A 14,475-nucleotide genomic window follows, 5' to 3' on the forward strand; every position below is an offset into this window, starting at 1 on the left:
CACTTTCCAAAACCACAATCACTTCCATTTAGAAGGGCAAGGGCAACAGATACATGGGAATGCCGCCACTTTCAAGTTCCCTTCAAAGCCACTCACCATTCTGACTTGGAAATATATCGCCATTCTTTCACTGTCACTGGATCAAAATCCTGGAATTCCCTCTCTAATGGCATTGTGGGTCAACCCAGATGGACTTCAGCAGTTCACCACCACCTTCTCAAGGGCTACTAGCCATGGGCAATAAATGCTGGCCAGCCAGCAACTCCTACATCCCACAGATGAATTTTCAAAAAATGACTTGAACACATGGTTTTTTGCAGCAGTTGGGATGCAATGTCTTAATGGTCATTCCATTTTAAATGCATTTTGACGTCAGGAGCAAAATGTACTTCATAAAGCAATCCCTTTATTCCCATTACAAAAAGGCTATAATTAATCCAGAGCATTTGATTGCATTGAGCAATAGTAATAACATTCCTTCTCTTTAAAACATATTTTTGACTTATCATAACAATACCATGAGATACTAACCAGCATTTATAATACATGCATTTACAAACAATTTTAAATACAAAAGGTTAAGAACCTTACATCTTTTCCACCTTTGGTTTGCCCTTAATCTTGGGATACTTGACATTTTTGCAGCTGAGAAGATGATGCTGGATTGTCTTCTTAAACAATTCGTTCACATGGTGATGCTGTTCAACAGTGAATTCAATGGCTTTGGCCCTCTTCCACATGACACACACACATACAAGACATGAAGATTGGCTGGGTAGTTGATAGTGAGGAAGAAGGTCTTGGGTTTCAGAAAGATACAGACAGATTGGTCAGATGGACATTCAGTAGTGAATGGAATTAATCCCTGATAAATATGAAGTGATGCATTTTGGAACAAGTAACGAGAATGAATGGCAGGACACTAGGAAGCTCAGAGAAACAGAGGGATCTTGGGGACCCTGTCCACAGATCATTGAAGATGGCTGTACAAATTAATAGGGTGATTAAGAAGGCATATAGGACACTTTTGTTTATTGGTCATAGCATAGTTTATAAGAACAGGGGGGTTATGTTGGAGCTGTACAAAACTTTGGTTAGGCCAAAGCTGGAGTACTGTGTACAGTTCTGGTGACCACACTATAGAAAGGATGTGATTGCACCAGATGGGGTGCAGAGGAGATTCACCAGGTTGTGGCCTGAGATGGAGCATTTTGGTATTGAAGGGAGACTGGGCAAAATTGGGTTGTTTGTTTCAGAACAGAAGCACAGTGGCTTAGTGGTTAGCTCCAGGGACCCTTGTTCAATTCCACCCTTCGGTGACTGTCTGTATGGAGTTTGCACGTTCTCCCCGTGTCTGAATGGGTTTCTGCCAGGTATCTGGTTTCCTCCCATAATCCAAAGATTTGCAAGTTAGGTGGATTTGCCATACTAAATCGCCCTGTAGTGTCCAGGTATCTGCAGGCTAGGTGGATTAGTTGGTTATGGGGACAGGGTAGGGTGCTGGGTTTAGGTTGGATGTTCTTTGGAGGGTCAATGTAGACTTGATGGGCCAAATGGCTACTTTCTGCACTGTAGGGATTCTATGATTAAAAGAACATTGACTGGTGGCCTGATTGATGTGTATTAGACCATGAGAACCACGGACAGGGTGGATAGAAGGCAACTGTTCCCCTTAGTTGTAAGGTCAATAACATGGGGACATAATTTTAAGGTGAAAGGCAAGGAGTTTACTGGGGAGTTGAGGGACTTGAATATTCCTTTACCCAGAGGGTGTGGGGGCCTGGAATGCACTGCCTGGGAGAGTAGTTGAGACCTCATAACCTTTAAAATGTTCTCGGATGAGAACTTGAAATGTCATGACATTTGAGGCTCTGGACCAAATGCTGGAAAATGGTACTAGTGTAGATTTAGAGTATTTTTGTCAGTCCAGATTCCATTAACCAAACTGCCAGTTCTGAACAGTATGAATCATAGAGTCTTGCTGGCGGGTGGTGGTGGTGGTGGTTGGGGGGTGGGGGGGGAGCGGTGCAGGGGGTGGGTGGGTAGACGGGGAAGGTGGTGTGTATGTCTTTCTGTGTGGGTGAGTCTGTAGGTGTGTGTATAGAAGGGGCTTTTAGAAGGGGGTAAGAAGTTTTAACCAGTAGAGTTATATGTCGACTGTTCATGTTATTTACCTGTGGTTAGAATCTATTTGTAATACATAGTAGTTCCTGTCAACTACAGAAACCTGGATGGTGGTTTCTGTTTAATTTGAGCCAATCCGACAGTTAAACAGGGAATTCTGTGTATTCCGAAACTTTTGCGATGACTTTGTGAATAGCGGACTTGACTTCCGGTGCACTATACCCCAATGAGGTGTAATATTAAAGATTCAAATTCTCTACTCCATGTAAATCAGCTTTGTTCAGTCTTCTTAATGGGTGTTATTTATTTAAATGCAACATTAAAAGGTGCCATTGAAAACTGCTTTTAACGCTTCCAGCATCATGTTTGAGGAAAAAAATATCGAATTTCATTCACTAACATACAAAATTGAATATTTAACAATGACATTTTAAAGGTCTCATAGTTCCACTAAATTATTTGCATTCTTTAACACTGATTTCAATAGATTCATAATTGGTGTATGCTGCATTGTGAGTCCTAATGCCAAGTCAAAAAGAAGTTCTTTGTGTATCATAACTAGCCTGTGAAATAATTACACCAGATGTACAAATTATGTACGTCCTGTAGTTCTTCTCGAATTTTGTTTCTGGACTACATTCCTAAAACAAAAGAAAACTACCAATCAGTGTAAAAGAAGAATGAACACATATAAATATTCTGGTAAAATCAGAGACACCTGTTTTAAGATGTTAATAGAATTGTTCCAAAATTTGCAAAAATGAAATGATATATTTGTTGTTCCAAAATAAAGCTAATTTCTAGAAACGATGGCCCAATTTAAGAAAAATGTTAACTGTTTTTCAAGACAAACATTTCAAATTTCTTCAACATGAAACCTCCAACATCTAAATGGCAAGATTGCCTTGGGGACTGTGAGGAAAGCTATTCTCCAATGGAGCACAATGCCCACTGCTCTCGTTTTACCACTGGAAAATCCATTACAACAGTAACAAATAAAGCTAGCAATGATCCTTAAGGCTTCAGTGAGACAATTTATTCATCTTCATGTATAATTAGACCTGAGCTAGAGGCATTGAACAGAAAATGGGTTGAAATTAACCTAAACTTATTTAACAGGAGAGTTTTGTGGCACATTTGTAGTGTTGCTGCCTCTGAGCTAGAAAGTCCACGTTCAAGTTCCACCCGGTCCAAAGGAGTTTCACAACATAGTTGAACAAGTTGATTAAAAATAACTATTGAAGCCCTCTTGTGGCATAGTGGTAGTGTCCCTGGATCGAAAGGTCTGGGTTCAAGTCCCGCCTGCTCCAGCAGTGTGTAATAACATCTCTGAACAGGTTGGTTAGGAAAAATAGTTAAAAATAACTATTTCTTACGAGGGCAAGAGATAACCTCTATTTCTTACCTGATTGGCCAATTTAGATGACCCAGGTTTTGTTAATGAAAATCAAATTAAATAAGAGAACTAACAACAAAGTCCAATAAAGAAATGAAACAAAGAATCCTCATCTAATTCATTACTGTTCGTATCTACGAACCAAGGTGGTTCTTCCAGTTCCCACTAGTTGCAGAAGGTCTCAAGTGTGTCTGCAAAGATCACGTACTCCTTCACAGAATATTGGCTTGTAATGCAGAACAAGCTCAGTCAATCAGAATTGACAAGCGCATCTGCTGTGTCCATTCTTGATCTCTGGATTTTCATCTTCGTGAGGCCCAGGAGCAAACCACCAAGAGATCTCTGGCTTTCAAAGTCCCTTGGAGTGGCTGGCCATAGATTAGGAACAGCAGACAAATGCAGTCAAAACACTGATGAGCAATCCCTTCAAATAGTGGAAGAGAGGGTAAAACCCCAAATCACCATCTCATCAGTTTCAGCTGCATTCCAACAAAAATCCTGGAGATTAAACAACATTTATATTTCTATGTTAAGTCTTTCTTCCAAGGCAATGTTCCAGACCAGAAATAAAGACCTGAGTCTTGCTAAGTAATATATCGCTACTAGTACCCTATGCTATTCCATAGGTTATATTCATCTGAGTTTAAGCATGAATGTGACTGCCATATGTGCAGATTATATCATGTGACTATTTGAATACTTTAGTTACTGACAGCACAATGAGTAGAGCCCCTTCAATACTTCAATTCTTTCATTGCCTAAGTGGTCTTCAAATGTATTCTTCGTGCATCATGATCCACTCTTTCACAAAGTATAAAACAAGTTAGTAAAATATGAAATACCAATTCAAAATAGGGATTAAATTAAGAATGTTGCTTAGAAGTTATAAGGAAATAGCAAAGTACCACACTTTTGGAATTACGTAGTATTATAAAAATATTTTAAAAACTGATAACTTTTTTTGTGATAGTTTCCACATTTACAATAAAAGATTTGTCAAGAAAATGTTAGATTATTCAATCACTGCATCCATACCTTGTACCTTACATCTTGCTTCATACACTAGTCTAATGTTTTTCTAACACTGGAAAACTGGCAAAATATCTCTGCTGCTCTTCAAAGACATTTAGATAAGCAACTACATTATTTGAAAAAGCCAAGATTCAAAGACTGTGTTATTAATGGTCATTCGCACACTCCCTTATTCATACCTTGGTCTTCCCACAAATATCCAAGTAATTTCTATACACCAATCAAAACATCTGTTTTGGGAGCTGTATGAAAACTGAGTGTAAAATGTAAAAGCTAAACTTTCCAAGAGAATTCCCTGAAACAAAGTTATTGATATGCATATTAAAAAAATACTGTTTGCTTCATGTTGTGTTACACCCATAGGTACGTATTACCAGAAAATCAAACAGAAAAATAGTTCTTCGATCTTACTATGTTGCACTTAATTAGTGTCACTCTTAAGGGTGGAGTGGTCATTTTATTACATAATCAGATTTGTTTATGTATTATGATGATTTTGATGTTTCCCACATACCTGTAAAATGTTGATGTACTCAATGACTCAGTCATCTATTGATTACCAAATTTTTCATGGATAATTTATTTGCTTTCAGCAGTGTGAAATTCTAAGCACAATTTTCCTTCCCTTGTTGTGGCATGAGTAATACTTAGGTAAGAAAATAAGGCTTGGATGAAAAAGTCAGATTCTTGATGTTGAGAAAATTTCCCTATCAAGCCTTAAGAGATGAATTCAGGATCTCACCACTGAGCAGTGATTACGTTATTTCTATGCATCTGTATCTCAGTAAAGCTCTAATACACATTAAATTTGTCCATATTTCCAGTTGTCCTCTACTGTACCGGGAAACTAGACGATGCAAATCCCTCACATCTAAATCAGCGTGGGTACTTGGTAGCTGAAGCTTGCCGAATGCTTGTGTTGATCATCACCCAGCTGCTTCTTCACAACTGTACCCCTGCCTGCTCCAAAGCCACATTCCCCCTCGACCGTTCATCCATATGACTTGGCATCAGCCAACCACCAGCCTCACCACACCACCCTGCTATCTTGCCAACCAACACTCACACTCAGCACTTCAACCCTTACACACTTTAATTTGGAGCTCAGGAACAACTGTCCTCGCATGCTTCTGTCAGGTGACTTTGCTAAAAACAGGATGCATGTTATGGCCCTTAGTTTGCTGTCTTAGTGCTCACTCATTCTGTGCTTATTGGAGATTGCTAGCCTCTGTCTACCTCACATTGACTTCTTAATTCAGGTGTCACTGTAGGGCACAATGCCACATCAATGTCATACCTGCATCATGCGTCAGAACGTTATGCAGCAAACACACTGCACGTGCTTCAAGTAAGTGGCCATTATAAAAATCAAAGGGGAGCAGTCCTCAGTCAGGTGAAAAGGGACTACAGTCAGTCAGGAAGTAATGCCACAGTTAGTGAAGGATCTTGCCTAATTCTGTTCCAAGCTTCAGCAATGGTCAGTTGGGTGCTCGATCCAGAGTCCAGGTATCTGTGTGTTTCAGTGTTCAGTCCAGAATTGAGCCATGGTGAGTCCAGCATGTTAAGTGCAACCAGTCCAGTGATTACAGGTAGGTAGGTTGGGGTATGATGGTTTGACTTGATTTGGTTTATTGTAGTCGCATGAACCTAAGTACAGTAAAAAGCTTTGTTTTGTGAGCAGTACAGGCAGATCATAACAAACAAGGACAGAGAAATCAAAGGACATTTAGACAGAGCGAGGCTTACAAGTTACACTGCACAGGAGGTGCGCAAAGCAAGATCAACATTATTTGAAGTTAGAGAGTTCATTCAGCAGTCTAGTAACAGTAGGAAAGAAGCTGTTCTTAAACCTGTTGGTGCATGTGTTCAAGCTTCTGTATCTTCTGCCTGATGGAAGAGGTTGTCGGAGAGCATTATCGTGGTGAAAGGGGCCTTTGATGTTGTTGGCAGCCTTTCCGCAGCAACATAAAGTGTAAATGGAGTCCATAGATAGGCTTCTGTGATTGTCTGGGCTGTACACACAACCTTCTATAGTTTCTTACAGCTCTGAGCAGAGCAGTTGCCGTACCAGACTGTTATGCACCCGGACAGTATGCTTTCTGTGATGCATCTGTAAAAGTTGGTAAGGGTTCTTATGGACATGCTGAATTTCCTATGCCACCTGAGGAAGAAGTGGCATTGTTGTGTCTTCTTGACCATAGCATCTAAGTGGGAAGTCTAGGACAGGTTGTTGGTTATTGTCACTCCTAGGAACTTGACGCACTCAACCCTCCCCATCTCAGTTCTGTTGATGTTGATGGGGGCATGTCCACTTCCTTTCTTCCTGAAGTCAATAATCAGCTCTTTTGTTTTGCCGACATTGAGGGAGAGGTTGTTATTATTCCACTATGACATGAAGCCCTCTATCTCCTTTCCGTATTCTGACTCATTATTGTTTGATATCCGTCCTACCACAGTGCTGTCGTCAGCAAACTTGTACATGGCGTTCGTTCATAATTTGTACAGGGAGTACAGTCCGGAGCTGAGAACGCATCCTTGGGGGGCTCCACTGTTAAGGATTATTGTGGGGAAGGTGCAGTTGTCTATCTTCACTGATTGCGAACTGTGGGTCAGGAAGTTGAGGATACAGTTGCAGAGGGTGGAGCCAAGACCTAGGTCTTGGAGTTTTAAGATTAGCCTGAGGGAATTATAGTGTTGAAGGCGGAGCTGTAGTCGATGACTAGGAGTATCAAGTACAAAAACAAAGTTGCTAGAAAATCTCAGCAGGTCTGGCAGCATCTGTGAAGGAGAAAATAGTGTTAACGTTTCGGGTCCGGTAACCCTTCCTCAGAACTCTGTTTTCTTTTAACTCTGTTTTCTCCTTCACAGATGCTGCCAGACCAGCTGAGCTTTTCCAGCAACTTTGTTTTTGTTCCTGATTTACAGCATCCGCAGTTCTTTCGGTTTTTATTAAAGGAGTATCAAGTAGGTGTCCTTGTTATCTAGATGTTCCAGGGATAAGTGTAATGATGGAGACTTTAGTCCAGATAATGAGCCAATTAGTCAATCTTTCCTGAAATGAGAGAAAGGGAGGATTGAATATGACACAGGTGGTTTCAAAATGCAGGAGCAGGAGAGCTGGCAGGGCATTTCCAGTGAATGAACAGGAAGCACAAAGGACATGAAGGATTAGTAGTTTGGAGAATGAGGTGGGCTACAGCCATTCAGTGAATGTGATGCGTGCAATAGTGAGAGTTGTAGTCCAATTGTCTTTGTGAGATGTGTGCGTGTACTGGCAGAGTTAGTGTGATTGGTGGCCCTGCCTGTGTGAGTTCACAGATAGAAGACAGTGGCATTTATCCTTACAAAGTGCAAAGGTCATCAAACTTTCTCCCGCACAGCTGGGTGTCCTATTTCACCCGGGACATCGTAAACCTGGCATCTAGGCTGACTTGATCTGGTGGTGTGGCCTCCTGTGGTGATCTGTTGGAAAAAGGACTGCCTTCCTCTCCACCATCCCATCTCCCACCACCTCCAGATCCCTGTTGGCGAAGTAGGGACAAAGCTTCCCATGTCCTGAATGTAGAGGCTCGAGCTCCACAGTGTGAGGAATTGTTCCTGGCTCACAGCATCTGAAATGGTGTGCCATTGGACTTTAAATACCATGCCAGCAAAGAGAACATTGGTACATCCAGGTAGCGATCAGCTACTCACCTTTCCGGCTGTGCAATTCCCCAGTAAGATGCCCGAGAACCCAGTTGCAAAATCAATGAGATGAAGAGCAAAAGATTACACAAGAAAAGTCGCTCCAACCCATGTCAGATCAGGCATCATGTATCTCACTTAGCGAAATATTTTAACTGAAAATGGGTAATTTTCTTCCTATATTTTCCCTAATTACTAAGGAGATGCAACAGTAAACTGCAATTCACCGAAATACCTGAAATAACACTGGGAAAACAAAGTAACTGAGAAAAATGTGACAAAATTTGATAGATACCCAGTTTTATAAACCAGGCACTGCACAAAATACTGCAAGAACATAAGGAGAAAATGTCCATTACATCTGGGTTTGATATCTCTCCTTTGTGCCAGGCTTGCAAGGAAATGGATGAAAGCAGGTATCACCAACTGGTTATTGTAATGCCATCATTAAAAACAACTTAGGAACAGAAATAGGCCATATAGCCCCTGAAGCCTGCTCTGTCATATGATAAGATTATGGCTAATCTGTTTGTGTTTTGATTTCACATTCCCATCTATCCCCAATAGCATAGTAAATCTGGTAAAGATTCAACAGACATACATAAATGACCCTGGAAGATACAATCTTATGAGATCTACAGTCTTTAGACTCGAAGCAGGCAGGCAGTGAAACCTTGCAACGCTTATACCCTTTATTTCTCTGTAAGGAAATCACTTACAAGAAGTGGGAGGTTATTGTTACAAAATACAAGAATGTGGGGGCTTGGCCAGGCCTTTGTCAGGTAAACTACGTGATACTGAAGTGTATACGGAGAATTTATCTTGAAACACTCCTTGTAAACTGATTTCAGTCTGAAACATGGCTTATACTGTCTCCAGTCAATACAGTGTGAGCTGGAGGAACACTGCAGGTCAAGCAGCATTAGAGGAGCAGGAAAGTCAACATTTCAGGTCAGGACCCTTCAACTGCCCTGAAGAAGGGTCCCGACCTGAAACGCCAACTTTCCAGCTCCTCTGATGCTGCCTGGCCTGCTGTGTTCCTCCAGCTCACACTGTATCAACTCTGACTTCCAGCATCTGCAGTTCTTGCTATCTCTCTCTCCCTCTCTTATACTGTCTCCATAGCGGCCCAATCACAGTGGTTCAATCACTTACAAGGGAGAGCAATTGTGAGTTGTATGGAAGCTGGTGCATTTTCTCTGTGGCAGTATGCATTTTAGAGTCTGGATAATGATGCTAGAAGCTTCACCATTCTTTATATTAGACGACTGACCAGGAACCTCTCCCAATCCTACTGCCTGTCATTGGGGGTGTGTTGGAAGGATTTGCAGTTGGTAGTCAACTGGTTTGACTGCATTATGACAGCACTCTCCATGGCCATCAAGTCCTGAGGTGGGATTCAAACCAACAGCCTCACCTGATCTTCAATTGAGTACTTGTTAGTGAGATGAAGCTTGGTGCAGATAATAGTGCCCTGGCTAGAGGGGCCTATTTGCATTAACCCCATAAACTCTCATGGCATCATGTCAAACATGGACAAAGAAACCTCCTCCTCATTACCATGTACCATCCTGCCTTGGCTGACGAATTGGTATTTGTCCATGTTGAACGACACTTAGAGGAAGCACTGAGAGTAGGAATGGCACAGAATGTATTCTGAATGGGGAACTTCAATGTCCACCACCAAGGGGTGCTCAGTAACAACACTACTGAATGAGCTGCTCAAGTTCTAAAGGATATTGTCAATAGACTGGGTCAGCGGAGGTGGTGAGGGAACCACCAAGAGGGAAAAACATGTTTACCTTCATCTTTACAAATCTGTCTGCCACAGATATATCTCTCCATGACAGAACAAAGAACACAGAATAGTACAGCATAGGAACAGTCCCTTCAGCCCATCATGCCTGCATCAACAAGAGTGACCATCACACACTCCCTGTGGAGACAAAACCATGCCTTCACATTGAGGAGACTCTCCATTGTGTTGTGTGGCACTATTACATTGCTAAATGGGACAAACTTTGAACAGATCTGAAATTCAAGACTGGGTATCTATGAAGTGCTTTGGGCCATCAATATTAACAGAATCATACTGTAACACAATCTGAAATCTCATGGCCTGGCAATCCTCCACTCAACCAGGACCATCAAGCCAGGGAATCAACCCTGGTTCAATGGAGAATGCAGGAGGGCATGCCAAGAGCAGCACCAGGCATACCTAAAAATGTCAACCTGGTGAAGCTACCAAACAGGACTACTTGCATGGCAAACAGCATAAGCAGCTAGTAACTCATATCAATTATTACAGCTCCATTGACTTTAAGAGATACATGAAGCTTCCTTTTGAAGGAATGCAGTAAATGCACACTTATGATATATGTTGATATTATAGACAGTGACTTTTGATCAATAAATATATTTCTTAGCCTCTAAATTGTTCTATTTTAAGCTCCCTAGCTCTAAATTTATTTTAATTACCCCATTTGCTGCCATGTCTTAGGCTACCTGGACTCTAAGTTCTGGAATTCCCTCCTTAAATCTCTTTGGCTTTCTAACTCTTTTCCCTCCTTTAAGATACTTTTTTAAAAATTCTGTTTGACCAAATTTGCTCAGTGTCAAATTTGCCTTTGATAACGCTGCCTTGGGATGTCCTGTTACATTACAGGTACTATACAACTGCAAGCTGTTGTTATTCTGTGTTTTAATATTTGCAACAGGAACATGATGGGTTTTTAAATGAAAGTCAAAATCCAGTCATTTGGAAGGCAAGCTCATAGCTTTATACTGACATTCAGCAATTTAACCCTTGTAGATGGAGCAATTTCCTCCCTAATTTTTCTCATTCACAGAATATGCATTGAATCCACTGTACCACAACTTCCTAGTGGTTAAGACAAGGCTACTGCCAACAGTAAGAGTTTATGAGCAACTGCTGAGAGAGATTTCCAACTCATTCAAAATGGACAAAGCTGGGCTTATTTCTGTTTAATTTGAGTTGTGGTGAAATAAGTTACATTTGTTTCATAAAGTCAGTAGATCTTTTCAGAACTAATGAAAGTTGACAGGCCAATATGTTGCTGTCAATGTCAGATAAACACCACACTCAATTCTGAGACCAATAACAAAACCCTACTGTACTTTAATATTATTGAATTGATATTTCCCCTCTAATTAACCAATAGAGTCATTTGATACTGCAACTCCTCCAATCTAAAATTTCTCAGACTCACGTTTAAGTTTCTTCATGGCCTCACCCCCAACCATCCCCCCTTATTTATGTAAATACCTATAGCTCAAACCATCATGCTCTCTCACAAACCCTGCCACTACTGTCTCTTCCTGCATCTCTGGCCTCTCAAACCTCTGCACAATTCCACATCTGTCTTGTCCATCAAGGCACATTTTAGAAAACCACCTCTGACCAAATGTTTCATCATCACTGCTAATTTTTTTCTCTGGCTCACTGTCTGATTATGGCACTGTGAAGTCCATTAGGGTGGTTTTCTATGAAGAGATGCTACATAAATACAAGTCGCATGAGCAAGATGGTTAAAAAACCAAACTTTCCTCAGATTAACAACAGTTTCCATTCAAATGGTAGTCTCCAGCATTACTCCAAATAGTGCTGGAGTAATGGTGCAGCTAAGTTAAATCAACAGACACCCACGGCTGCCATTATGTTGTATGAGGTAGCAAGACCTTGGTCACTATAAGGCAGATCTGATCCCACCAAGATCCTGTTGAGCTGCAACCTACAGGAACTTCTTTGCCTGATTCATCGAGGAACGCCATTAGATAGACTAACAAGAAGAGGCTCTTGTCATAAACAAAATGCTGTTTTTGTTATTCATTCATGGGATGCAGGCATTGCTGGTTGGTCAGCATTTTTATTGCCCATGCCAAGTTGCCCTTGAGATGGTGATGGTGAGCTGCCTTCTTGAACTGCTGCAGTCCATGTCCATGTGTCCTACAATGCCATTACGGAGGGAACACCAGGATTTGGGCCCAGCAACAGTGATGGAACAGCTTTAATTTTTCAAGTCAGGATGGAGGGGAACTTGCAGAGGGTGGTGTTCCCATGTATCTGCAGACATTGTCCTTCTAGGTCAAAGTGGTCGTGGATTTGAAAGGTGCTGCCTAAGGATCTTTGGTGAATGTCTGCAGTGTGTCTTGTAGAAAGTACACACTGCTGATTTTGAGCGTTGGTGGTGGAAGGAATGAATGTTTGTGGATTTGGTGTCAATCAAGCAGGGTCCTTTGTCCTGAATTGTGTCAGGCTTTTTGGGTGTTGTTGGAGCTGCACTCATCCAGAAAAGTGGGGATTATTCCATCACACTCCTGACATATGCCTCTCAGATGATGGATAGGCTCTGGGGAGTCAGGAAATGAATGACTTGCCACGGTATTCCTAGCTTCTGACCTGCTTTTGTAGCCATTGTGTTTATGTGGTGAGTCTAGTTGAGCTTCTGTTCAATGGTAACCTCAAGGATCTTGATAGTAGAGGATTCAGTGATGGTAACACCAATAAATACCACAGGGAGGTGGGTGGATTGTTTCTTTTTGGTTCTAGCCATTGCCTTGCATTTGTGTGGCGCGAAGGTTAATTGCCACTTATCAGTTTAAGTCTGGATATTGTCCAGATCTTGTTGTATTTGAACAGGAACTGTTTCAATATCTGAGGAGTTGCGAATGGTGCTGAACATTGTGCATTCATCAGTGAACATCCTCATTTCTAGTCTTATGATGGAGAGAAGGTCATTGATGAAGCAGCTGAAAATGGTTGGACCAAGGACACCAGCATGAGTAACTCCTGCAGAGATGTCCTGAAGCTGAGACGACTGACTTCTAATAAGGACAACAATCTTCCTATTTGCCAGGTATGACTCCAACCAATTGAGAGTTTGCCCCAGATATCTTTTGATTCCCATTGTCCTAGGGCTCCTTGATGCCACACCCAGTCAAATGCAGCCTTGATGTCAAGAGCTGTCACTCTCACTTCACCTCTGGAAGTCAGTTCTTTTGTCCATGTTTGAATCAAGTCTGTAAGGAGATCAGGAGCTGAGTGGCCCTAGCAAAACCCAAACTGGGCATCAGTGAGCAGGTTATTGCTGAGCAGGTGCTGCTGGACAGCACCATTAATGACACTTTCAAACACTTTACTGATCATTGAGAGTAGACTGATGGGGTGGTAATTGGCTGGGTTGGAATTGTCCTGCTTTTTGTGTACAGCTGATGCCTGGACAATTTTCCACTATGACGGGTAGATGTCACTGTTGTAACTGTACTGGAACAGTTTGGCTAGGGGTGCCGCAAGTCCTGGAGCACAAGTTTTCAATACTATTGCCAGAATGTTGTCAGGTTCCTCAGCCTTTGCACTGTCCAGTAACTCCAACCACTTCTTGTATTTATTTCATCATAGCACTTACAAGTTACATTAGTAAGATAGACATAGTTACTAAGACTGTTACTGAGATTTAGTATAATAGGTCTGTTCCCTTTGAGATCCTAAGATCTTCTACCCTTCTCCACCCAAATCCTTATGGCAAAATCAGATTGAATGGCAATTAATGTAGTCTAAGGGAGCTAAAATAAGAATGTGTATTAGTCAATAGTGACTAGAATTATAAAAATATTCATACTTAGTTAAAAAAAAAGTTTAAAATGGTCAAATATTTTGCCTGAGTTAGAAAGTTGCAGACTGAAGCCCTACTCCATGTAATCTCAGATGACAGTTTGTTGGAGTACTGAGGGAATGTTGCAGTGTCACGGGAGCTATCCTTTGGACAAGATCTTCAACCACAGTCCTATTCAGGAGGAAGTAAATGATACCTCAGTATTATTTCAAAGAAAAAAGTTCTCTCAGTTTTGAAACCAATGTTTATCACTCAAACAGCATTACTCAGTTACCTGGTCATTTATCTCATTTCTGTTTAAGGAACTGTACTGCGTGCAAATTGCTGCACTTCCTACAACACAACAATATATTGCAAGTGAAAAGTGGAGTTGAGGATTATCAGATCAGCCATGATCTTATTGAATGGCAGTGCAGACTCAATGCATTGAATTTCTACTTCTGCTCTTATGTCTTATGGTCTTAACCATGATTCTGCTTGAAAAGTAATTTATCAGGTGTAACGCATTTTGGGATGTTCTGAGGTTGTGAAAGATATAGATAAATGTAAGTTCTTCTTTTCAATTCCTTCACAAATGTCTCCGTTTAATCTATCATCAATAATATT

The sequence above is a fragment of the Rhincodon typus genome, chromosome 27 (genome assembly GCF_021869965.1).
Source record: "Rhincodon typus isolate 14 chromosome 27, sRhiTyp1.1, whole genome shotgun sequence".
NCBI classification, from domain to species: domain Eukaryota; kingdom Metazoa; phylum Chordata; class Chondrichthyes; order Orectolobiformes; family Rhincodontidae; genus Rhincodon; species Rhincodon typus.